This window comes from Rhinolophus ferrumequinum, chromosome 9 (genome assembly GCF_004115265.2).
Source record: "Rhinolophus ferrumequinum isolate MPI-CBG mRhiFer1 chromosome 9, mRhiFer1_v1.p, whole genome shotgun sequence".
In the NCBI taxonomy this organism is placed as follows: Eukaryota; Metazoa; Chordata; class Mammalia; order Chiroptera; family Rhinolophidae; genus Rhinolophus; species Rhinolophus ferrumequinum.
Genome location: NC_046292.1, coordinates 90,938,182 through 90,965,274, shown reverse-complemented (window position 1 = coordinate 90,965,274; position 27,093 = coordinate 90,938,182). Strand labels below are relative to the sequence as shown.

General features: G+C 42.0%; 1 pseudogene; it reads right to left on the bottom strand.

Annotated features, from left to right (window-relative positions):
* Window positions 1–10,101: 10,101 nt before the first annotated feature.
* LOC117027136 (serine/threonine-protein kinase PAK 1-like) lies at window positions 10,102–14,019 on the bottom strand (annotated as a pseudogene).
* Between the last annotated feature and the right edge of the window lie 13,074 nt (window positions 14,020–27,093).

Here is a 27,093-nt window from a genome sequence, read left to right as displayed (position 1 = left end):
ATAGGAACACAATGAATTTTTGTATATTGATTTTGTATCCTGAAACTTTACTGTATGTGTTTGTTGTTTCTAATAGGTTTTGGGTAGTGTCTTTAGGATTTTCTGTACAAAGAATTCTGTTATCTTCAAAAAGTGACAGTTTGACTTCTTCTTTCCCACTGTGGATGCCTTTTATTTTTTTCTCTTGCCTGATTGCTCTGGCTAGGACTTCCAATACTATGTTGAATAACAGTGGTGAAAGGGGTATCCCTGTTTTGTTCCTGATCTTAGACGAAAAGCTTTCACTTTCTCACCATTAAGTAGATTATTAGCTGAGTGTTTGTTGTATATGGCCTTTATTATGTAGGGATATTTTCCTTCCATACTCATTTTAATGTTTTTATCATAAATGGATGTTGTATCTTGTCAAAAGCTTTTTCTGCATCTATTGACATGACCATATGATTTTTATCCTTTATTTTGTTTATGTGGTGTATCACATTGATCGATTTGCATATGTTGGACCATATTTACGCCCCTGGGATGAGCCTCAGTTGGTCATGATGTATAATCTTTTCAATGCATTGTTGTATTGGATTTGCTAGCATTTTGTTAAGGATTTTTGCATCTGCATTGATCAGTGATACTGGTCTGTAGTTTTCTTTATTTGTGTTATCCGTACCAAGTTTTGGTATCAGGGTAATGTTGGTCTCATAAAATAAGGTAGATAATGTTATCTCTTCTTCAATTTTTTGGGACAAAAACAGGTATTAAATCATCTTTGAATGTTTGGTATTATAGAATTCACTAGTGAAGCAATCTGATCCTGGACTTTTGCGTTTTGGAAAGTTTCTGATGATTGTTTCAATTTCCTTGCTGTTGATCAGTCAATTTAGATTTTCGAGTTCTTTGTGATTCAGTCTAGGAAGGTTATATATTTCTAAGAACTTATTTCTTCTAGTTTAATGAATTTGGTGACATTTAGTCTTTCGTAGTATTCTTGTACAGTCTTTTGTATTTCTGTGGGGTCCATCATAAGTTTTCCTTTTTCATTTCTGACCTTGTTTCTTTGAATCTTTTCTGTCTTTCTCTTAGCCTAGCCAGAGGTTTGTCAATTTTATTTATTTATTTATTTATTTATTTATTTATTTATTTATTTATTTATTTATTTCAGGTGTACAAAACAATGTAATATTTAGATATTTAAACCCTTCACAAAGTGATAACCCCCAATCTATTTCCCATCTGACATCGTATAGAGCTGTTATAATTCCATTAACTATATTCCCTGTGCTGTACTCCACATCTTGTATATATGTATGTATACACATATGACATTCAATATTATTCATCTTCAGCTTCAAGTGGATTTCGCAGTGATCAGGCATCTACACAGTCTATGAAGTGGCCTCCCTAATAAGTCCATTGCTCATCTGACTTTGTCAATTTTATTAAACTCTTTCAAAAGACCAGCTCATTGTTGCATGAATTTTTTCTGTTGTCTTTTTGTTCTTTATTTCATTTAGTTCTACTTTAATTTTTAGTATTTCCTTCCTTCTGCTGACTTTGGGTTTCATTTGTTCTTCTTTTTCTAGTTCTTTAAGGCATAATGTTAAGTTATTTATTTGGCATTTTTTTGTTTCTTGAGGTAGGCCTGTAATGATATATATTTTCTTATTATTAATGCTTTCACTACATCTGAATAATTTTGATAGGATGTATTTTCATTCTCATCTGTTTCTATATAACTTTTGATATCTCCTTTTATTTCTTCTCTGACCAGTCATTCTTTAATAGCATGTTGTTTAATCTCAACATATTTGTGATATTTCCCACTTTGTTTTTACAGTTGATCTTCAATTTCAAAGCATTATGGCCAGAACATATGCTTGGTATGATTTCAATCTTCTCATATTTGCTGAGGCTAGTTTTGTGTCCCAACATATGGTCTATTTTTGAGAATGTTCCATGTACACTAGAGAAGAATGTTTAACCAGGGGTGGTGGGATAAAAAGCTCTGTAAATGTCCATTATATCCATTTGGTCTAATGTGTCATTTAAGGCTGATATTTCCTTATTGATTTTCCATTTGGATGATCTAGCCATAACAGTCAGTGGGGTCCCCTGCTGTAATTGTGTTTTTGTTAGTTTCTCCCTTTAGTTCTGTTAGTAGTTGCCTTACATATCTTGGTGCTCCCTGACTGGGAGTATACATATTGATAAGTGTTATGTCTTCTTCATGTATTGTCCTCTTTGTCATTATGAAGTGTTCGTTTTTGTCTCTCATTACATTTTTTTATCCTGAAGTCTCTTTCATCAGATATAAGTATGGCTACACCCACTTTTCTCTGCGTGGTGTTTGCTTGGAGTATCGTTTTCTACCCTTTCACTTTGAGTTTATATTTGTCCTTGCAGCTGAGATTTGTCTCTTGAAGGCAGTGTATGGTTCAGTTGTGTTTTTTGATCCAATCTGTTACTTCGTGCCTTTTTATTGGTGAGTTCAGTCCTTTTACATTTAGGGTGATTGTTGATATATGAAGATTTCCTACAGCCATTTTATCTTGTGTTTTCTGGTAGCTTAGTGTCTCCATTTTTCCTTTGCCTTTGTGTTTCTGTTGGTACTTTCGGTTTGGAGGTATTCTATGGTCTTTTTCCTCTTTTTTTATGTTTTATGTCTCAGTTCTGGATTTTTTGAGTGGTTACCATTAAGTTTTTGTAAAACAAAGTTTTATATCTACAGTAGTCCTTTTTCTTCTGCATGCATCTTATCTCCATTCCCCTTTGAAAATTCAGACCTTTGTCTTTTGTCCTTTTATGTTTGTATTGTTACAAATTATTCCTATTTATTCTGTGAGTTTATTTCCTGGTTGCGGTAGCAGTTGTCTTCTTCCTCGTTTTTTTTCTTTCTTTTCTTTTTTTAATGTTTTACCTCCTTTAACCTTCATGTTATATTTAAGTGCATAGTATATTTAAGTGTATTCTGAATAAAGGTTGCTGTTTCCTGCTTCTGTCTGCCTGTTAGTCATCTTACTCATAGTTTTGTATCCTTTTGTCTTTTTGTTTCAAATGAAATAATCCCTTTCAGGATTTCCTGTAATGCAGGCCTTGTGCTGGAAAATTCCCTCAGCTTCTGTATGTCTGAAAAGCTCTTTATTCTTCTTTTACAGTTACAGGATAACTTTGCTGGATACATCATTCTTGGCTGGTAATTGCCCTCTTTCAATAGTTTGAATATTTTACTTCGCTCCCTCCTAGCTTATAGAGTTGCTGCTGAAAATTTGGTGATAATCTAATGGTATTTATTTCATTGGTAACCATCTTCTTTTCTCTGGCTGCCTTGAGAATTCTTTCTTTGTCATTAATTTTGGATAGTTTTAATGTAATGTGCCTTGGAGAAGGACGTTTTGGATTGAGATAATTAGGTGTTGTGTTTGCCTCTGGGATTCAAGGATCCATTTTTCCCCCCATAGGTTTGGAAAGTTCTTGTTGACTGTTTGAATAGGCTCTCTATACCCATTTTCCCCTCTTCTTTTTCTCCGATTATTCTCTTGCTCTTTCAGATGGAGTCAGTTTTTGTAGAATTTTTATATTTCCTTCAACACTCAAGTCTCTCTTCTTCCATCTGCATCATTTCCAGATTTCTATATTCAATATCACTAATTCTTCCCTTCCGCTGGTCAGCTCTATTTCCTAATCTCACTGTTTCATTCTTCATCTCTTTTATTGAGTTCTTCAGATCCAGAATTTCTATTAGGTTATCTTAAAAAATCTCAGTGTCTTTGGTAAATTATTCCTCTTGTTCACTGATTATATTTCTGAGTTCATTAAACTGCCTATCTGAGTTTTCTTGCATCTCATTGCGTTTTTTTCAGAACTGCAATCTCGAATTCTCTGTCATTTAAGTCATGTCTTCTAGTTTATTTTTCCATGTCTTCTAGTTTATTTTGGAGGAGGGGGGATTTTAAAATTTTCTTTCCAAGCTGCCTTATTACTTTAGTCATTCATTGCATTTGATAAATTATTTTTCAGCCTAGGCACTTAGGGGAATTAGCTCTGCAGCTGGTTAATCAAAAGAGGTCTTTCTATTTTTTTTTCCCCCAGTAGGCGGTGCTGGAGCATTTTATTTTCTCTTGCACTGCTCTGGCTTCTCTTGAAAGATGCCTTGTATTCCCTGGGGAGGCAGGCATTTTCTCTGTGAACAGGTCTCCTCAGTCTCAGGGCACCACCCCAGTGGGAGAATGTGATGGGCAATCTGGTTCTGAGCTCCTGAAATCCCAGTGTTGCCCCTGCAGTTAGATGCAGTACTGCTTGCCTGAGCCATCCCAGGTGCCCCCACTGGTGGGGGCAGTTTGGGCTTGGAGTGGCTGCTGGTATGTTTGTGGCTTTGTTCTTCTCCCAGTAATGGCAACTGCCAGACCTCTATATCTCCATCCTTGTTACTGGGATTACCCACAGTGTACATGTGCCACTCAGGAACTGTCTCTCCAGTTCTCCATGCTGTAGATGTTCTGTTCTTTAACTGAACACTAAGTGCTACTGTTTTTTTCTGGAGCCCACTGCTAGCCTTGAGAAGGTGCAGGGAGGCAAGCTCTGGGAGCAGATGGGAAGGCAGCCAGGCTCTGCACTTTCCTTTCTGCCTGGCAGTGAGGGCTGCTGGACCACAGCTGTCGCACATCTGTATTTGATCTCTGGCCCAAGGTCTCTGCCCTGATCTCTGGATGCAGCTGTATTATATGCTGATCATTCAGGCAAGAATGCTCAGAGCTACACAGTGTGCACCTGAGGCCTGAATCTTCCCCTAGCCTGGGATCAAAGTGAGCTCTGGGCTGCGTGAGCAGCCCCAGTCTCTATACATTTTTCTTCCCCCCTCTCCTGCTTGCCCTGATTCACCCTCCTTTTGATGTTTTGATGTGCAGATCTTTCAAATGTGTTTGGGTGTTGCACAGGGAATCCTTTGTTGAATTATAGTTCTTCAACTTCTTGTAACTTCAAGGGAAGAGATTAAGGGGAACCACTCATGCCACCATGTTTCTGATGTCACTCCCAATATTATATTTTTAATTTTGTTTTCCCCATGTTTATTGTTACCATATGAAAATGTGGTTGACTTCTTGCATGTTACCTTTGTATCTTGTGACATTGCTGAATTCACTTATTAGTTCAAAGAGGCTTTTCTTTTGCACATTCCTCTGGAGTTTTCACACAAACAATCTTTTCATCTGTGAATAAGAACAGTTTTATTTCTTTGTTTCTAATCTATACGCCTTTTATTTATTTTTTTTCTTGCCTTATTGCACTGCCTAGAACTAATATCACTCTGGTTTCAGTTGACATCTCATAAGGCTCTTTCTTTTTTAAAAAAACTTTTTTATTTTAGAATAGGTGTAGACTTACAGAAAAGTCGCAAAAATAGTACAGTTTCCCCTATTGTTAACATCTTACATTAATATGGTACATTTGTCACAGCTAATGAATCAATATAGATACATCATTAACTAAAGTTAATAATTTATTAATATTTTCTTAGTTTTTACCTAATGTCCTTTTTTATATTCCAGTATCTCAGCCAGGACACTGTATTACTTCAGTCCTCATGTCTCCTTAGTCTCATCGTGTGTAGGACAGTTTCTCAGACTTTCCTTGCATTTGATGACTTTAACAGAGTACTGGTCAGATATTTTGTAGAATGACTCCTCATTTGGGGTGTCTGATATTTTTCTCTTGGTTAGACAGGGCTTGCAAGCATTTAGTGAGAAGACTATAAAGGTAAAGAGCCATTCTTATCACATCATCACATCATATCAAAAGTCCATACTATTAATATGATTTCTCACTATTGATGTTGACCTTGAGCACCTGGTTGAGGTAGTGTTTGTCAGATGTTTTCACTATAACTCCACCATTCTAACCAGTGAGAAACCTGGCTCACAGCATCCACCATCCATTTACTTAATTGTCCAATTAGTAATATCACTTTCAATCAAGAGATGCATGTAGGGTCCCTCAGATTCCTTGAAACTAATACAATGCAAGAAATGTTGTCTAGTCTCAATTCTTCAAGTGAAATTCCCTCAAATGCCCCCACAGTTTCATTTCATTATCTTCAATCTACCCCATTACTGAGGCTGCTTAGTAATGAGAGTGAGCATACTTGCAGCTAATGTTATACTTAGAAAATTTGTGTAAGTTGCCAACATTCAAATTTTGGGGGATGTCCAAAAGCTCACAAAATTTCCTGTTCAGTTATAAAAGTGAATCTAAACCTTACTCTACAGAAATCAAACTGCTCCCTTCCCTGAGTAAACTGTCTTTGTAATTTCTTCTAATAACCTACAGTCTATTATGCTTATCTATTATGCTTATGTGGGTGTCCAAATAGTCTAAAATTCTCTTGTTTGTTATTATACGTAAGGCTTTGTTTGAAGATCCTGTGCCTTAAAGGGAACCAGAACACATAACCAATGCCAAGTAAAAGTTTTAAGCAAGAACTTCTCTCTGTGAAATGTACCACGCCATGATCAACCTGTGGGCCAAAGTGGTAAAGAAGGACATACATATGGGAGAGATGATAACAACTGCTCTCTACAAGAGAATCACAGTCCAGCCACGTGAACCAAAAGTCAGGAAGTTCTATTGGCTCTTACTGATCTTTGTTAGGTAAAGGCATTCTCAAAAACAAGTATATTGTCCCTTTTATTTTCCCACAGCATCTTTCCATCTCCTTTCTTTCTGCTACCAACGTGCTCCAAATGCATTTTCAAGCATTTAAAAGGGAAAAACAGAAGGGGCATCTTTATCCTGAGAGCAGAGGACAGAAAACTGTCCCTACAGAGGTGAAAGGATAGGTGGCTTGAAGCCCTGGAAGACTTCAGAAGGGTCAAGTTGTGACTACTGACAGAGACATCCAAGGGATTGGAGATACACCTTTTGGAGAGAAAGTTTGAGAACAGCCTGTAAATAGCCATTCACTCTCCAAATCTAGAATAGGCAAATTAACATTCCATTCCCGTTCTAATTTCCAGTGTACCTCATAGCATCATACAGTTGTTTGAAAGTTGGAAGTGCATACATATCATTAAGCTCAGAATTTCAAATGAACTCTCCTTTATTAGGGGGTCTCCCAAATGGAGTACTGAGATAAACTACAAGCATATTGTGGTAGAAAAGAACAAAATACAGCAAAAGCAGCTGGAGAGGAAAACATTCCATACAACAGAATGTATTTTGCTCTGTGGTGTTAGATAGTGGAAAGGAATGGAGTGGTCTGTGTTAAAACTTTCCACGGGGTTTGCATTTCACCAGCTTTGTGCCATACTGTTGACCTCCACAAAGTATCTGTGCGCAAATTTGGACAGAGACAGGCCCTCTCTTGGATGACAAAAGAGAGAAATCAGCCTTGCCATTGTTGAAGGCATTAGTAATTCCCAAACTGCCAAGAACAGACCCCATATACAGTTTTCTTCATTGTCCATTGTACCTGGTTTTGTCCACTTGCTGAGTTTTTCATGTATAAGCTCATTTTGCACCGGGAAGAAGAGAGAGCCCTAGGGTACAGAGGGGCCAACCACTCAGGCCTGCACTGTTTCCCCATGTAATTACCCAGGACCATGGCATTGGAAGCCCCTCTCCATGAGCTGAGTCTTTGACAAGGTTCAGAGAAACCCAGCTAATATAACTTTTTGAGTCTCTCGGTATAATCAAAAACTGAAGAAATGCCAAACTTGATGGTATGTTTTAAAGTGTTATATTAAACAAATGAATGCTTTATGAAATGCAATGCAATATAAATGTGCCATCCCTAAGTAGAGGATTTATAAAACATTATTCTGCAGTTTTTTTAATGGAACATGAGCTTATATTTTATAATTAAAATATGTTCTTTCCATCTTTTCAGTGTATCTATCTCTGTGACTCTACATATAAACTCATTAGGAAATAATTTCAACAGTTTAACTTTGAGGCCCACGGTAAGTGGGCTCTAGCCACAGGCTCTGTTGCCTGACATTGCACAGCCGGGAAACTATACTAGATCACCAAGTACCCTGACATTAGTTCCCATTGGTCAGCTTGGCCCTGTAGACGTATGTTTAGTTGTAAGTGACAGGTCAAAAGTGACAGGAGTTAAAGTTCAGGAATATTTGACTTTCTCATAACCTACAGCTGGTTTATGATGATGGTCAAGTGAATTTGAAATAATTGATTAGTTGCTAATTAACAATTGGCTGTATTTTTACATATCATTGGCTACTCTAAATCTATTCATGAATTGCTGTATAGCTGACAGTAAAGAGTTTCTCATCTTATTGGCAAAGAATTTAGCCTGCATCTTTCAGCCTTTCAACAGTTTTGCTTCTGACCTTCAAGTAATTTTGAAGTGCTAAGAGACTTTGTTCTTGGTATATTTTCTTCCATCTCAAAATGAAAATGAAACTCAGTGCAAAAAGTTGTGCTATGATAAAATGGCCAAACAATTTATACAAGGAGGGAGCTGTGTACTGTTGGACTTTCAGAAAAAGAACTCACTTTTTAAAATTAAACCCATGATGCATTTCCAGGAATGTAAGGGTCAGAAGCCCTATTTTCACTTTACCTACATAGCTACTCTTGAAAAGGAGGTCTGTTGTTTTGCATAAAACAAACAGTGGGATAATTTTGAACGGTGTCTACCAGCCTGTGCCACAGAACAAGAGATGCCCCTTGGAGCATAAAGGCACCTTTATGAACTCTGACAGACATTGAGGCCAGAGGAAGACAGGCTAGAAGAGGCAGAAGGCAGTTCCCAGAATATTATGTAAAGAAAACAGCATCAGTTGTGCTGCCTCGGAGTTTTGTCCAGGGCAAGGGGAGGTGGCGTTGCAGGTTCTGAGGAGGGTTTGGGGAAGCAGCAGACAGGAACTGCTTTGCTGGAAGGACAGGGTGGCACTTGATATGGAGAGAGGGTCTGGGAACATGCAGACTGAGCCACGCTGGAAAGACCTCTGATCATTGAAAAAGTGAGCAAAGTAGCAGGACAAAAGGTTCCCACGTGAGGATGCGGAGAAACTGGAAACCTGTGCACTGTTGGTGGGAATGCAAAGTGGCGCCAGTGCTCTGGGAAGCAGTGTGGCACTTCCTCAGAAACTTAAATATAGAATTACCGTACGATCCAGCAATTTCACTCTGGGTATCTACCCTGAAGAATTGCAAACAGGGTCTTGAAGACGTATCTGTACATCCACATTCATAGCAGCATTATTCACAGTAGCCGAAAGGTGAAAGCAACCCAGTGTCCTTTGAAGGATGAATGGACAAAATGTGGTATATAAATACAATGGAAAAGTATTCAGTCTAAAGAGGAAGGAAATCCTGACACATGCTATGATGTGGATGGACCTTGAGGATTATGGTAAGTGAACTAAGCCAGTAACAACAGTACAAATACTGCATGGTTTCATTTTTAAGATATATCAGGAGGAGTCACATTCCTAGAGACAGTAGAATGTAAATGTGAAAGTAGAATGGCGGCTGCCAGGCGCTGGAGGGAAGGCAGATGGGAGGTTTTGTTTCATGGGTACAGTGTTGCAGTTTTGCAAAATGAAAAGGTTTCCGTGGATGGACGGTGCTGATGGCGGCATAACAATATGAATGTACTTAATGCCACTGAACTATACACTTAAAATGGTTAGGATGGTAAGTTTTATGTTATGTGTATTTTACCAGCATACAAAAATGGAAAACATAAAATAAAATTAGTAAGGGAGAAAATTAAAGGGTTCCCAAGACGTGGTTAAAGCATCCTCTTCTCGCTTTCCCTAAAAAAATGCTATTTTATGTGTTGGGTGGGTGAGAAGAGTGGAGGACTTTGTGTCATCACTTCTCTTTTTCAATGTTATTAAGGCAAAAATGTATATAGCCAAGAACTGATTGGCCAGGGAATAAGGGCAGGTGGTGTGTGGAGAAGACTTTGGTGTGTGGAAATAGGAGGCCAAGCGTTTGTTCATATAAGCCCTTGACCATAAACCACGCTCACGTCCACAACTTGGGAGGAAATTTCTTACTTAGAAATGGCCATCATTTGATTAGTCAGTTGCAGTTCTCTTTAATGCTGGACACATGGTTTCCAAGGATCAAAGACTTGAGACGCTAGACCAGGAAAGGGGAGGAGCAAGGCACGGAAGAGAGGGCGTCAGGGGTTGGAATTTCTGAAATGAGCATTAATGTCACAGAAGGCTTGGCACAATGAGGCTGGCACATGGTTTTAGTGATTGTTCTTGGCTGCCTATTTGCAATCAGGGGAGTGAGGCTGGAGAGGGGCTTGCAATTTTCAGGATCTGATGCTGCAGCAGCTCTTTAGCTGAAACTCTCTTCTCCATATCCATCGCCAGACAGTGGTTCAGAAAATCTCTGGAGATAGCTGACAGCTTCTCTGGGATCTGAAGCTCCGGGGTCCCATTGGTGGCTGTGAGGTACAAGGCTCTCAGAGGGTTTTCATTGATGTATGGTGGCTCCCCTTCAATCATTTCAATGTCCGTGATGTCCAGGGACCAGATGTCAACCTCTGTTGCCATCCAGTACAGGTACCACTGTGGTGCTCCATTTGCTCTGCTCTGGAGAGATCTGAGCACAGAAACCAAACTCAGCCAGACAGAGCCATCCGTTTGCAACACGATGTTGTCACTCTTGATGTCTCTGAGAATGACCTGTTTCGAATGCAGAAATTCCAAAGCCTGTGAGTGCTTATGGCACACAGCTGCAATCTGGTCTTTGTCCATGCAGGTTTCTTCCACCATGTCTGTCAAAGAGCCTCCAGCTAAGGATTCCAGCTCATCATCTCCCACGAGGTCACTGTCCAAGTAGTTCGCAATATTTGGGTTCTTTTTTTTCCCTCATGAACAGGATCTCATTAACAATCAGTTGTTTCTTCAGCTGCCACTGCAGTTTCATCTTCTTACTGGCCACCTCCTGTCCTGTGGCCACGTTCATCGCACTATACACAGTGCCTGAAGCACCTTGTCTTCTCAAACCATGTACAGTTTATCTCAGGATCGCCCACACTCCCTATTCTCCAGAATTTCTCCAAGATCTCTTCATCTGACATTTTAGGCTTCTTCTTCTGCTTCTCAGTACTAAGGTTAGAGCAACTGGAAGAGTGATATTATTCTCAGTAGGTGAAATGGGAGATGTAGTCATGTCCCGAGTTGGAGTAATGGAAGTGGTCACATCACAGACCACGTGCATACAGATTTTGTTGCTGTAGGTGTGGGGCAGTCCCTGGAGCTGGGCATCATCATCATCTTCTTCATCTTCATCATCATCACTTTCATCTTCTGGTGAAGAAGAAACTGGTAACACTTTCGGGGTCTCAGACGCTATCCTCCATTCATTCAAAGTGTTAGAAGAATTATAATCCTCAGCTAATTTGTATGTAAAGCTCATGTACTTCTGGCTGTTGGAGGTCTGTGTTGAGCTATAGAAAGTTATAGACTTCAAATATATGGTGATGGAAGGAGAACTGACTCTGGGTGGTGAACACACAATGTGATACATAGATGATGTCATACAGAATTGTACACCTGAAATCTATGTAACTTTACTAACCATTGTCACCCCAATAAACTTTAAAAAAAAAAAGAAAGAAAGAAAGTTGTAGACTTCCAATACACCCAAAAGAGCCTGTGGGTTTTCTTCTGCTCTAGCTTAGTGATACTCAATGTCTGAAGCAAGCAGGCCCACTGCTCTGTGACAGCATTGAAACCAATGTGAATCATGTGCTCAGAAAGTCTGTGGCCTTTCCTTCTGCTTTTTATTTGTTTTATCTCCAGGTAAGACGGCTCAGTGAAATCAGTCCTTTTTCTTCTCTGGATTTGGAGGCAGAGGTTTGGAACCAGGGTTTAGGGTTCCAGCATCTTTGCTGCCAGCTACTGCATACTGCTAGTCCTTCTGATTGGAAGGGCTGCGGGTTTATCTTGAATGTTTAGGCCATTACTTGACATTGTCACCACCACCAGCAGCTAATTCTGTGCTTGCTGGCTCAACTCAGCTCCTGTGTCATTGCTTCTGACCCTCCCACCTGAGTCATCTGCAAAGGGCATCCTGGATGTGTCACAAGCCAAAGTGACTGTCATGTGGCCCAAATAACTGTCCCCATATCCCTATTACTAAGGGCTGGCACTTCCATCACATTTTGTGACAGGAAATTTGGTGGCCTGACTACCAGAAAGGTACTTATGAAAGGGAAAGTAACTTTCCTTATATAAATATAGGTAAAAGACGAAAAATATGAATGCCTGGCTGAGACATCATTTTAGGTAAGAGGTTATTAACCTAAAAATAAGAGGCCAAAGTGAGAGGCAACAGCATTTATCTGAGATCCAAACCAATAGCTCCTCAGGAAGTACTGACTCAGGCAGAAATTCGAACAGTGTTTTGATTAGGAGGGGAAGGCAATGGATATTTATGAGAAATGTGAGGGGATTTTCTGTATGTGCAGATAAGCTAATGTAGCGGTGCTAGTTCTAAGAGATGTTTTCAATTTTCAGTCCAATAGTCATAATACCTGTCATAAACTAAAATTAATTTTAGACTGTAATAAAGAATACAAAGCATTTATTTGAACCAAAAAAGTGCAACCTTGGAGACACAGACTCAGGTAGCAACCTAAATTGTGCCTCGCTGAGACAAAGAAGAGGCCGCCTTTGATAGAGAAACTTCCCACCCATTGTTCCCATTTTGGTCCATTTCATGCAAATAAGGTTTCCAAACTGTGCAGTTCTCATTGGTCACGGCAGGTCACAGTCTATTGGCTGGATGGTAGCATGGCCTCAGAAAGAGGAACTTTCCTGCAGAGGTCCACTCAGATGCTGTACACAGGCAGGGTGCTGCGGGAGGTTAGAAGTTCAGTCTGTGGTTCCTCCCGCAGTGCAAGTTTGTGAGAGGCCCCTGTCAGCAAAGGCTCTTAGGTTCTAGTTTAAATATAGGTCAATTCAACCACAGGGAGTCCATCTTGACAGGTGTATTTCTTCTGGGGGTTCACACTCCTTCTTGTTATCTTTGTAAACAGTTGCATGGGATACAATGCTATTTTGTTATTTTGCAAAGGTTATTTTGTCCTGTTTTAACATCCAAAGGTTTGAGCTATAAGACATGAGAGGCAGCTCCTCTGCAATGACAGCTCTGAGTCCATTTTAAAGTGGTTCTGTTTATATTATTTTTTTTATAAGGCAAAGTGTTAATTAACGAATTATTGATAAACACTTCTGTGCCAAACTCTTCTACAGTGTTGGACAAAATGGGTGCTTGCCCTGCCCTCATAGAGCAGACCGCAAAGTGGGTGGGAATTCAAATGAATCCCCAGTGGCACAGAGCACTATGAGTACTGAGCAGGATGGCTGGGAAAACATGGTTGGGGCGCAATGCACGCAGGAAGTTTGTGGGCATTCCTGAAGAAAGGGTGTATAAGTTGAGACACAGAACAACAAATATAGACAAGTGACTATATACTATTTTCTTGTTTGTATGAGAGGGAGAGTGAAAATAGCCCAGAATTAAATTCTTGACAAGGGAGGAAAGATTACTGCTGAGAGGGGAGAAAGGAACATGAAAAATTCCCCTGAATCAGGGCTCCGCTGCGTCTATGCCAAAGGAGCTAGACCATGGGCCTTCAGAACTCTGCCTGTCTTCCCTCCATCACACCTTCCCTCTCTCTGTCTCTTCTTTCTTTCCTCTGTCCTTCATTCTTTCATTCTTTTTACTTCCCTCCCTCCTTCTCTTCCTTCCTTTCTTTTATCAGGCAACAAGAAAAAGAGACAGGTCTGAGTCAAAGTCTCCAAAAAGTAATTTGGTTTTATTTTATTTATTCCAATTAACCGCAGGCAGCTTCCTGGCCAAAATACTCTGTCTTCTTGAGCAAACAGCACTATCAAGTTCTCTGGAAGGAGTCCCCCACCCCCGCCCTGGCGCAGGCCCTCCTTACTTCTTCCCCCGCACCCAAACCAGCCTCTGTCCAGTTGCCAGGTCGTCCTCTGACCCAGGGCTTCCATTGTTTTTACAATAAACATTCATGGTGCACTTTTGATTAAATTGCCAGGAATTTGGAAGGTTCTGGAATGAAAAAGAATTAACGGTGTTCCAGCCTTCAAGAGTCTGTTACCCCACTGATCATAAACAATGGCCCGGAGTTAAATACTACAAAGGAAATATGGCTCCAGTCCTTACATCTCTGGTCCCCATCGCTTCTCTGTCTGTCCCTTCTGGGACTGTTTTCTCTCTCTCTTTTTTTAAATTAAAGTTCATTGGGGTGACAATGGTTAGTAAAATTACATAGATTTCAAGTGTATAATTCTGTATTACATCATCTATAAATCCCAGTGTGTGTTCACTACCCAGAGTCAGTTCTCCTTCCATCACCATATATTTGATCCCCCTTACCCTCATCTCCCACCCCCCACCCCCCTTACCCTCTGGTAACCACTAAACTATTGTCTGTGTCTGAGTTTTTATTTCTTTATTTGTTTGTCTTGTTTCTTTGTTGTTTTCAGTTTTATATCTCACATATCAGTGAAATCATACAGTTCTCGACTTTTTCAGTCTGATTTATTTCGCTTAGCATAGTAATCTCAAGATCCATCTATTTTGTCACAAATGGCACTATTTCATCTTTTCTTATGGAAGAATAGTATTCCAAGGACCATTTTCTCTTGTTACCAAACTAAAGGGTTTGATTTCCGTGCGTGCACGGCACAGGAGCAGGGCTTTGCAGCAAAAAAAGTAAAGGATTTTTTTTAAGGAAATGGCATCAAGCTGGGAGACACAGGTGAGCTAGTGCTCAAACACCTGGCTCCCCAGGAGTATAGTTTACAAATCATATAGGTAAAGTCACAAGACACTGTGGGTTAGGGATTCACTTTTGGGACACTGTTGGGAGCTGATTGATCCAAGGTGAGGGAAGGGTAATGAGTCATTTCTTCAGGTCTTGAGGAAGTTCTAAGGCTTTTTCCCTGAGTCTCCCTGTCTGATCTCATGGGAAAGAACGCAGGGGGTTGTTGAATCTTAGCGCCCCAGAGCTGAAAGATAACTGAGGGCAAAATGTTATCTTGAGCCTGCCAGAGGTCTGGACAGTGTGACCATTAGTCAGGTCCCAGCTACTGTCTTCTGTTGCCTCAGGGTATAGGGGATGGGGGCGGGGGGCGGAGAAAGGCTAGGTCTCTAAGAGCAGAGAGAGAGAGACGAGTTTTAGACTAGGATTTAAAACAAAATTTAATCAAAATCATAAGGACCCTCGGTTTCATTGTCCACACCATTGTCCATACTGAACCTTTGTCTTAGAACGTCCTATGTATCAGACGTTCAGCCCATCAGCCTTTTTCTTGATTTTTTTCAGCTTAACCTCCATCCTCCTCTATTGTTCATCTCTCTGTGTAATCAAACACTCGAATTTTAGTCCTGAGTCCTGCCACTTACTATCAATGTGATCTAATGCAAGTTACGAAAACTTTTGGTTCTGAATTCCTCATTTGTAAAATGAAGATAATCATCTTGCTTTGCCTGTGGTCTAGAGTTGTTATAAAAATCAAATATACAAATGGATTAAAAGTGCTTTCTAATTGCAAAAGTATTCTACACATACAGTTTATTATGTTCTATCTCACATTAAATGTGGGTTTGTTTTTCTTTCATACGTTGTAAACTCCTTTAAGAACAGGAGCACATTTGAACTATCTTCATGTTTCTCAGTGTTCCTAGCAGATTTCAACAACGCTGTGGGCCTCAGCCAGAGGGTGAGCAGGGTACCCTCCTCCAGGGATGACAGGCCCATCACACACTCAATATGAATGGCAGCCCCGGGAGCTGTGCAGACAAAAGAGGCCTTTCCCTCCCCCAGGACAGGATCCTAACATCCCAGAAAATGAGTCAGCCTTGCTCTGCCACAGCTGTAGTTGTATTTAATTTTTAAACCATCTCTAACCCCCAAGAACAGGTACTCAGGAGGGTGAGTGTTAGATGTGGGTGTACATAGCACAACACCAAACCATGACTCATGACGTTTAGATCCACATCAATGCCCGTGAGTGGAATGGCCACACTTGGTACCCCAGCCACGTGGGGCAGCTCCTGGACCCGGGCCTACTCCTCCTCTGCATAGGACACGAAAGCCTGAGCTGCTACTCATCACCTTCACCGGATTGTTCTCATTCTAAAAGAAAGCAGGTGTAATTCAACCAGATGACTGTGAATGAAAAAGGGGATCTATGGAAAGAAACCTCACAGGGCGACCTGATCATTAATTCCTAACTGGGCAGATCATGGAAGATGATCAAACCCCAAACCTATAACATTCAGTGAAAGTTTTTAAAGCAAGCCTTGCCCATTGTTCTTGTGCGTCTAGGTTACCACACCTTTGAAATGCCAGATGTAATACCCTCAAAGGGGTAACCACCTTCAAGGGAGCTCATAATGTTAGCTATCCTGTATTATGCCCCCTCCCTTGCTTTCTCCCACCTTCATGTAATCCCCCTTACGTTCCCTACGTAATTCCAAATGCATAAAAGAAACTGCAAACTGTTATTCTCTGGGGCATTTCAGATCTTGCTTCCCAGCAATTGTCATTTGGCTCAAATAAACTATTACAAAAATTCCCCAGAGGTTTTGATGTTACATAGGTTGACATGACAACAACCATGCAATGAAAAGGGGAACACAAAGGTGTTAACCTATTACAAATGTCAGCTTGACTCAGAATACTCACATGATGCAGAGGAAGAGAAAATCATCTCTGGTGTTTGGGTACTCATTTGCATTCAAAAATCCTCAAGAAACCATTGTGATTTTTGAAATCTGAAATAGTTTCTTGTGGCTGCTATAACAAAGTACAACAGTCTGTGTAGCTTCAACAAGAGAAGTTTATTTACTCACAGCTCTGGAGGCTGGAATTCCAAGATCAAGGAGCCAGCCAAGTTGGTTCGCTCCAAGGCCTCTCTCCTCGGCTTGTGGATGGCCATCTTCCCCATGTGTCTCTTCTCATCACCTTCCCTTTGTGTCTGCGTCCCACGTTCCTCTTCTTATAGGAACATGAGTTGTGTTGGGCGAGGGCCCACCCAGGTGACCGCATTTTACCCTAATTACCTCGTTAGAAACCCTGTCTCCAAATGAAGTCACATTCAGAGGCACCGGGGGTTAGGACATCAATGTCCAGATTTGAGGGGGCACAATTCACCTCGTAACAGTGTCCCAAAGTTTCCAGACAGTTTCCGCACCGGTACACATAACCTTATCTAGCTAATTTTAAAAGGCCTTTCTTTGTTTTTTTCGTCAAACTCCTGGACTACAATCTGTTGAAATATATGTCATTGATGTAGACCAGTTTAGTCAATAAAGCAATTAAATTGGCAGGCAATACCTCTACAATTTTGTCTTTCAAAAAAATACTAAAATAGGTCTAGGTAATACTGAAACACACATGCTGTGATAACACACATAATGAATATATATGAACTGAGGACTACCTTCTCAAACTGTGCTGTAGTTATCACGCCTTTAACTCAAACTAATATAAATTTGCTCTTACCATCAATCAGTAATTCCTGAGTTTTCACAGGGTGTTTTTAACAATATGGAGTTCAGAGAGTTTGGGCTGCCTGTTGTCTGTGCAAGAAAGCAAATTATAATTCTTTAAAAAAGTAGTTAGGAGTAAACAAAATATCTTAAATAGTTTATAAAATAGAGAATGTTTATAAAATGAATGAGGAGATAGTGAAATTGTAGCTGCATCTGGCTTTGTGAAGAAAGTGTTCCAAGACTGTAGGAATGAAAGAATGCAGAGAGTCCTGCCACTCCAGGGGTGCAGAAATCCAGAGTGACGTTGGGAGGATGACATGAGGAAAACTCACCTGTGCCTGAGGGGAACGGCAGTGTGAACAGTTTGGAAGGCAAGGTGTCTAGGATTAGACACCGATGAGCTCACGGGACCGACCATGTCCCAGGCATTGTCCCCAAGGACTCGAGATAAATTAATGTCATTAACCCTCACAACACATCCCCTAGGAGGAAGGTCCCCACAGGATCCCCACAGGATGCCGGGAGTAATGAGGCTTCTCACAGCGGCCCGATGGAAGGCTGGCTTGAGCCACTGAATGCAGGAATCACTCCCACCTGCAGTGTCAGTCGGAGATCTACAAGGGTAATTTTTTTTTTTCCATTTTTGTATCTCTAGTGTCTGAGCCAAGGTCAGCATTCATATGTGTTTGTTAAACTCAGATGAACTGGAGGAAACCTCCTCAAATACCAGGAGATCCTTTGGCTTCTCAGAACATATTCCCGAGCTGTGAGGCATATTACTGATCCATTGACAAGTGCAGAGCTAACGAAAGGAAAATTCATTTGCTGATGACCATTATTGCAAAGCTTTATTTAAATCTCTCAGAATTAAGAATAGAGCACTTTATAGTCAACAACTTTTCCTAAATAGTCGATAACTTTTCTGAGAAATAAAAATTCTGAAAATAGTGCTGACATAGTCAGCTTCCTACCAACAATTCCAGATTGTCTTGCATACAGGACTACATGATAAAGAGGGTAGAGAGTGACAGCGGTCACTGACCAGCCACACGCAAATGGAGAAAATGGCAGTCTGTTGTGGTATCAATTGTAAAACTCTGTGTACCTCTCCCCATACCTTGCCCTATGTAGTTACATCCTTTGTAATAAACCAGTAACTGTAAGTAAAGTGCCTTTATGAATTCTATGACACATTCTAGCAAATTATTGACTATGGGGAAAGGTTATGGGAACTCCAAAACTATAGTAATCTGGGCAGAAATATAGGTGTCCTGGGCACCCAATTTGTGGCTGGCATCCCCATTTCAGGGGGCAGTGTTATGGAACTAAGCCCTTTAATTTGTGAGTCTGCACTATCTCTGGATAGTTAGTACAAAATTAAATTGAAGTTTTGGACATCTGGTTTGCGTTGAAGAATTGGTTGGTGTGAGAGAAAACCTCTCAAGCATCTTTACTCCGACTTCCTGATAGCATTGCTAAGTTCACAACTATTTTTCTTGTCAGTGATGATTCATTAAACATAACTTACTGAGAGGAAATCATGTGTTCACCCCAAAGTGTCTGTTGGCCTTTGGAAGCAAGTACTCAGTTCCTGGATGGTTAATGTCAATGAGAAGTGACTGGTACCCTTCATGAGTGTCTTTACCTCTATTGACAGAAAGTCCCTTTTGAATAAAGAAAAATAGGGTACCTTAAGTGTTGCCCTTCAGTTTCCCAGGGAACAATGGCTGTTCACTCAGGAAATCTCTGTACTTAGCTCCATAGGGTCTTTTCCTGTCTTAACAGAAGAATGGATTGACTTTGTTGGTAGGTTCAGACATTTGGGGAAGATCACATGATAAAATTAGAAAGAACGCAAGCAGGAGTGTTAATATTTGATAGCTAAAACTCACTCTGTTCATAAGTAATCAACAATGAAGACAAATGACAAACAGCACATCTGATCTGAATGCGAACAGAAGTGCTCTGAGCACTATTAAACCTGTTATCTACACATACTTGTGTTCATCATTTGTGGTTAATTAATAAAAGGGCATTTGGAACACTTTGTGCTCTCCCTTCTCTAGTCATGCAAGTTGACTTGTTCCTCAAGACAGAGTTACATATGCAGAGTATTTGGGGGGAAATCTGCCATGTCTTTGTCCGATAAAACTGAATTAACTAATATAGTATCTTCACTATTTTTAATAAACACAAAAAACTTGTTACCTTAAAGACTTGGTTTCTCAAATGTTAGTCTGAAATAAATTCCAAAGTAGATTAATACAAAACAATAGAATTATAAAAACTAAAGAAAAATATAGGTAATTATTTATATAACCTTAGTGTCAAGAAGCCTTTCTATATATGACATGAAAGGAAGAAGGCATAAAAAAGTGATGTAGTTGACATTAAAATGAAAAGATGGCATAGAAATGTAATTATGGACACTGAATAAAGTCCATGTGATATTTTTTGAAGTGAAGTATTTATAGGTAGGACAACTCTAGTTATTTAGCAGCTAAAATCATAAAGATCCAGAAATAGTTGATTTTGTGCATCTTCTCTGTTGTGCGGGAGACCCTGCTCGCTGCACCATGTGTCATGCAGTGTGTCAGGCGGGGTCTCTGATCCGCTTCCCGCATAAGAACGCAGGATATGGTGAAGCCAAAAAGGAACACCCACGGAGCCATAGGTAGGGGAGTTATACTACTATATTCTCGCTGGCGGCTGGGTTGGAGATACAGGAAGCAGGAGCCACACTGTTCACAACCCTCACTCCGCTGCTTGCAGGCTCAGTCACCATCTTCTTGCTAGCCCCCATTTTCTGCTAGCGTAGCCACAGCAGTTATATTAGAGGCCAATAGCTCACTGGTTACAGCTGACAGCCAACTAGCCACAGCTGATGGCCATCCAATCACAGTTGATGTCCATTTACTACCTGAGCCAGCACCTTTCTATGTGAGGCCGAGAGCCTGGAAACTGCTTTTTGGGGCTCTGTCCCCACACCCCCATTTTCTGCTAGCCCAGCCACAGCAGTTATATTAGTGGCCAATGGCTCACTGGTTACAGCTAACAGCCAACTAGCCACAGCTGATGGCCATTTGATCACAGTCGATGGCCATTTACTACCTGAGCCAGCACCTTTCTATGTAAGGCTGAGAGCCTGGAAACTGCTTTCAGGGGCTCTGTCCCCACATTCTCCTAACCCAGTTTTAGCTGAAATCAACTAAAATGAGTACCTACAGCAATCTTGCTTATGGGACATTGCACAAGAATGATCTCTTCTGTGTCAGTGTCTCAGAAAATGAAGAGAACAGGAGGCTCAGATGCTGTCCTGATGACAGTTTTAAGAGACGTAACAAGGAAATACTATGCATAACTGTGAATGGGTTTTCATTTGAAGAAACGAGCTGTAAACAGTATTTACAGGACGTCATCAAAATGGCAGCGTGAGGTGAGCCTCTGGAAATCTGCCCTGGAATTTACAACAAATCAAACAACTATAACTCCACAAAGGACTCCCTGCACAGCAGACGGCAAGACGAAGAGGCTCACTACTGAATTCAGCAGTGTTTACAGGACCACTGGGAGTGGTCCTGAATATGGACTGAGTATGAGGAAATAATTGTTCCTTTATTTGGTCGGTGTGAAGATGGTATTATGGTTAGGGAGGAAAATGTTCTTTTTAAGAATAACAAATGCATACTGAAATATTTAGGGGTAAAAGTCATGATGTATATAATTCACTGATTTTTTTTATGGCCATGTCCAATCTCTGAAGCCCATCTACCAAATTTTTCATTTCAAATTTTTCAGTTCTAGAATTCCTTTTTTTAATAAAGTTTCTGTTTCTCTATTGTGTTTCCCCATCTGTTCACTCACTATGCCACATATTTCTAAATCCTTTAACATATTGATAACAGCTGTATTGCAATCTTTGCTAATTCCACCAACTGTATCATTTTTGTGTCTGTTTCTATTAATTGCTTTTTTTCCTGGTTATTGGTCATATTTACTTACACTTTTGTATATTTAATAATATTGTATTCTATGCTAGACATGATTGATTTTGTTGCTTTCCTTTCAACAGAGTTGAGTTTTGTTCTTACTTGATGGCTCAGCTTGATGCTTCAAGGGTTAGGTTTTGGGGAGGCTCTAATAGCTATGTTTAGGGGGCTATATTAACCCTAGTTTTAAGTCAGAGTCTTTCTGGACTCTCAGCTAAATGCCCGTGGTGTTCAGCAGAGGTTACTTAACTCTAGTGGGTCGGAAATTTAACACTGTCCAGCGCCATGCATCTGGAATCTCGGTTCGCCCACTTGACGCAGTCTGTACTCTGCCAAATGTCACAGAATCTCATCCCGTGCTTGCAGCTTAGTATTCAAAGACTAAAGGAACCTCCTATGCATATTTTGGGGGCTACTTTTCTGTGTTTCTCCCTCTTCGCTGGTGCCATGTCCTGCAAATGTACGTTGCCCCGGCAACCGTGGACTCTGATCTCTGTTTGTTCTGCCCAGTGAGACTGCTCCTTTCTGTTTGGGCTCCTCTTCCCCGTGCTGCCCCCAGACAGAATGTGGACCTCATCTCATGTGCTGCGCTATTTCAAAGATCACAGCCTTGCACTGTCTGCCCAGTACCTGAAAGCAATTGGTTCGCATCTTGCCCAGCTTTATGGTCAGTCCTATTGGGAGTGTAAATCTAATGCTTGTGACTCCACTGTGGCTAGAACTAGAAGTGACATCTACTTGCTTATTAACCTCTGAGCCTCTGAGCCAGATCAGTGGTTCTCAAACTTGAGCATGCCTCAGAACCTGCTCCTGGAGGCTCTCTTCCTCAGAGTTGCTCAAGTTGGGAAGGGGTGCTCAAGTATTTGCATTGCTAATGAATTCCCAGGTGATTCCAATGTTGTTCATACAAAGACCACATTTTGAAGACCTGCTGGACTAGATCCCTGTTTTCAACACTGGTTGGTGGTACATAGAAATCACCTGGAGAGGTTTTAAAAAATACCCACACTCAGGCACCAACCCAAAATTAATTTAATTAAAGAGATGCATGGCAAGGGTGCCGTTTGCTTCAGAGCGGCCTCCATGGTGGAGGGTCTGGAAGCAGAGCATAGTGAGAAATGGATCATTCCTTATGTGTCTGAAAGTTTGTTATGCTCAAGGGCAGGCACCTTCTAAGAAGCAGCAGGATGTTCAAGGATGCCTGGCTGGGAGCTGTGCTTCCCCTGGCCTGAGAGAGGCACAGGGCTCTTCCCTTGGCTCCCAACCTGGGGCTGCCATCTGCAGCTCACCTCTGGGACCCTCCACTGCCCCAGAGAAGAGGCCTCCCAGGAGGTGGGAGGGGGCATAGAGCTCATCTGCCAGAACGCCAGGCCAGGGACTAATTCCAGGTCCCAGGTAGTCAGTGTCTAGAATCAGTGCTCATATAAGAACATAACCTCTTGGTTCTCAGTGCCTTCCTTCCCTGACCCTACCCAGCTTCTACTCTACGGCGTGGTTCTCAGAATAAGGATCAAGAGCCATGCCCTTGAGAAAACGGACATCGAGGTGTTGTCCCTGCAAGTGCAATTGCAGTTAAACAACCCAGCCCTCTCTATCTTTGTTTCCAGACACACACCATATCCCTAGATCCTGTTAGACTTTCCTTGCCTTCCCCCAAAGCCAAAAGGAACTCTGGTCGGGCCCCAGGGTTCCCTTGGGAAACACATGGCAACAGCTGGCTGAGACCCAAAGCTGTAGACCAGGTTCCCATCCCCCTCTCCTAAAGCTCCCAGAGGACCTCTCTCCTCTTCAGGGCCTCAAGGGCAGGGTTGAGGCATGATCTGGGCAGCCCAGGATTCTCCCAGACCTGGGAGAATACTCTTCTTATGCCCCATCCCAACACCCTGAGGTCTGGGAATTAATCTCTGGGCCAACTTACTTCACACCAGGCATTTTACTACACCGAATACTGCCTCATCCTGTCCACCCAGGCCCGAGGTCCCAGATGGTGGCACAGACCCGTGGGCACCAAGAGCCATCCTCCTTGGAGAGATCCATCTTCGGATCCTAGCTATCCTCACCCTCCCCGTGCCCACCTGTCCTGAAACTTCCAGCAGTAGAGACTCCTTAACATGAAAGGAAAACAAGGACAAAACACTGGTAGAACATCATTTCATTATGGAACAGGTGAAGCTGCTGGGAGGACTCTGGGCTAGGCCCTGTGCATGCTGGGTCATGCCAGGAGTGGGGCGAGGGCTAGGGAGTGGGCAGACCAGACCACCGCTGGCCCACCTGGAGGAGGGGGACAACACCCCCAGGCTAACAGATGAGGAAGGACAAAGGATGGGTTTGTGGGAAAGCATTGACTGTAGTCTGACAGCCCTAGCTTCCTTTCCCCTGTCTGCCTCCTACCTCTTCACCTCCTATCAGGAACAGAACAGTTGCTTAACCTCTCTGAGACTCAGTTTCCTCATCTGTAAAATGGGTACCACTATTTACCTTCCTGGTGGCTGAGAAGACTAAGTAAAACAATGCTTGTGCAGTGCCTACCACAGTCTGGCAGGAGGCAGGATTTAACAAATGCTACTTACTCCTTTCCCCCTTGAAAGGGGATTACTAAATCCTATTTTTCTCTTACAGTTTTTCAGTGGAGTCCACCTCTTTTTAGAGTAAGTGGATTAAGCTGTACTTTGCCTGGTTGTCAAAGAGATGTCCAGAAACATAGGCTTGGAGAAGGTTGGAGATGGAAGTCTTTTCCATTTGGACCTGTTATTTCATAGTCCTGAAAGGTAAGGACCCAGCCCCCCAGCAGGTGGTGGGGAGGGAAGCATTAGAACTCAGGCTGCTGTCTTCTGTGTTGGTGGTCAGTGTCATGGTGTGGGGCTGGAAACCTTCCCTTGTCGCATGCACATCAGGCAAACAACCTTAGCTTCTTAGGAGCGAGTGAGAGAAGCAGCCCAAATCCCAGGGAACAAAGACGAAAGGCAGTTGATCCCTGTAGTGACAGCTTCCTTTTAGAGGCTCAGCTGTATTTCCAAGTGCTTTTGACCTTCACTGTTGACCTACCCCGCTCTATGAACCTTTTTCACCTTCACATCACAATCAAACAGTCTCTCATTTTGTAGACCAGGAAATGAAGCCCAGAGAGGCCAGACAACTCTAGTGTGGCCCATTTTGGTTTGTTGGGATCAATGCTTGCACTCCCTGGACAGGTTGCCTGGGCACTATCCAAATATCCTGCATATCCAGGGGACATGAGTCAAGCTCACTTACAGAATCTCTCTCTGTCTCTCTCCTATGCACAGGGGTTGAGGGAGTGGCCCCTAGCACTATACAGCTCTCTGAGGAAAAATCTCTGGCCAATACCCTCTCAGATGGTTCTCTCTAAGTCCTCTTATCCAGGAGGGATCCAGAGGTCTGGGTAATTTTCTTTTCAAATCTGCATAAGGGGAAATGGATGATGCGTGTGCACGGTGGGAAAGAAATGCCCCTTTCTGCAGCATTTGCCTGAACTGCCTCTTGTACTTCATTGCAGCTCATCAGAGCCGCCTCGCCTGTGAGGTTCACAGGGACTGTGAACCTCGGATGCCAGGTCTCCAGAAGATCTGACACTGCTGACTAGGGAGTTTGTACAGACCGGGGGGCTCATTCTGTCCTATCCAGACTGCTGGGTTTTAAAAGCTCCCCCATTCCAGCCTTTAAAATACCCCTGATTTTTCCCTCTCAGCAAACTACTCAGTGAGTTTCTGATTGTCCCCTTGCCTGGCTAGTCAACGGCCTCAGCCTTGTCATTCCTTCATAGCTCTGTTGGTCTTTGTCTTGGTCTTTAACATGTTTGGGGCAAAACTGAAACAGAACGATTCCCATTCCAGTATCCTGTTACAACACTATTTAGGAAAAAAACGTGGCTTCTTACCCTTTTCAGCCAAGGATTAGAAAGTTAGAATTCTATCTCAAAATCTTAAAAATCCTGGAGTGTGTATTTGGCTCCTGTGATTAGCATTCTCTGGGAAGGGCCAGCTTCACTTGCAGGCTACTGTGTATTTGCAAAAGATCCCTCTGTCAGAAGGGCTCCCTACTTGATTTGATGCTCTGCGCTGGAGCTCTTGAAATTCAAAGAAGGGATCGCTCCTTTGCATTTTGCACTGGGCCTCATAAAGTACGCTGCTGGTCCTGGTGCTAGGTGCTGAGGGGACAAGTGTGGGAAAACTCCTGCCCTCCAAGAGTTTGCAATCTTGTGCACAAGGGTGAATAGCTCATTTTAATTCGCTACAGCAAGTGCTTCTGCTTCAAAGAATGAAACACTCAAGTGGAGTATTTAACCCACGAGAATCTGTGAGGGTTAGCAGTGATGCGGGCTGTGGGGCTAGGAAGGTGGGTGGAGGGGGAAGAGAGGGAGGAAGGGTTTCCTGGAAAGTGGAAAGTGCTTTGTACTCTCTAGAGGTAAGACAGAGCATGGAATAGTAAGAACCCTACAACTAGGTCAGGCTACAGTTGAAGGTTGTCCTTGGAGAAATGGCAAAGGACGGAGAGGAGCGTGGGTTAAATTATGAAGCACCTTGTGTTAGTCTGCTATTGCGGCCATAAGAGAATACCACAGACTGGGTGGCTTACACAACAGAAATTTATTTCTTACAATTCTGGAGGCTGGGAGTCCAAGATCAACGTGTAGGCAGGTTTGGTTTCTCCTGAGGCCTCTCTCTTCTATTCTCATTGTGTCCTCATACGGCGTTTTCTCTGTGCGTGAGTATCCCTAATGTCTGCCTCTTCTTCTTAGGTCATGGGTCCTATCAGATTAAGGTCACACCCTATGACCTCATGTGACTTAGTTACTTCCTTAAAGGCGCTGTGTCCACATAAGGTAATGTATCACTTAATGAAGGGGATACGTTCTGAGAAATGCGGCCTTAGGCAATTTCATCATTGTGCGAGCATCACAGAGTGCACTTACACAAACCTAGATGGTACAGCCCACTACACACCTAAGCCTTATGGTGTAGCCTTTGCTCCCAGGCTACAAACCTCTATAGCATGTTACTGCAATGAACACTTCAGGCAGGTGTAACACAGTGTGTATTTGTGTATGTAAACGTATATAAACATAGAAAAGGTACCGTTACAATACGGTATAAAAGATAAATGATAGCTCACCTGTGTAGGGCCCTTACCGTGAATGGAGCCTGCGGGACAGGAAGTTGCTCTGGGTGAGTCAGAGAGTGAGTGGGGAGTGAGTGTGAAGGCCAGGACATGACTGCACACTGCTTAGACTTTATCAACGCTGTCCCACAAGCCCTCCCTTTCTTCCTGCCGAAGGGACCAGAAATAGAACAACTAATTGTCAATACTGCTCCATGAACAGGTGTGTGAGCTGGATTGATTGGTAATATAGAGGAGAAACTGACTGCACAGGCATAGATCAGTGTAATAGTGACTGTCAGGAGGGAGTGAAAAGTGGCCTGAGGATCAGGAGGAGTAAGAAATCAAGTTGGAGATATAGAGAAACCTAGGGGCTTGTCCTGGTGATGTGATTTTGGCTATCGTTTGCCGGAGCAGTGATCAGATTAAGGAACCCTGTGGTACTCATGCAAAAAAAGGGGGGGGGGAGGGGTAGCAT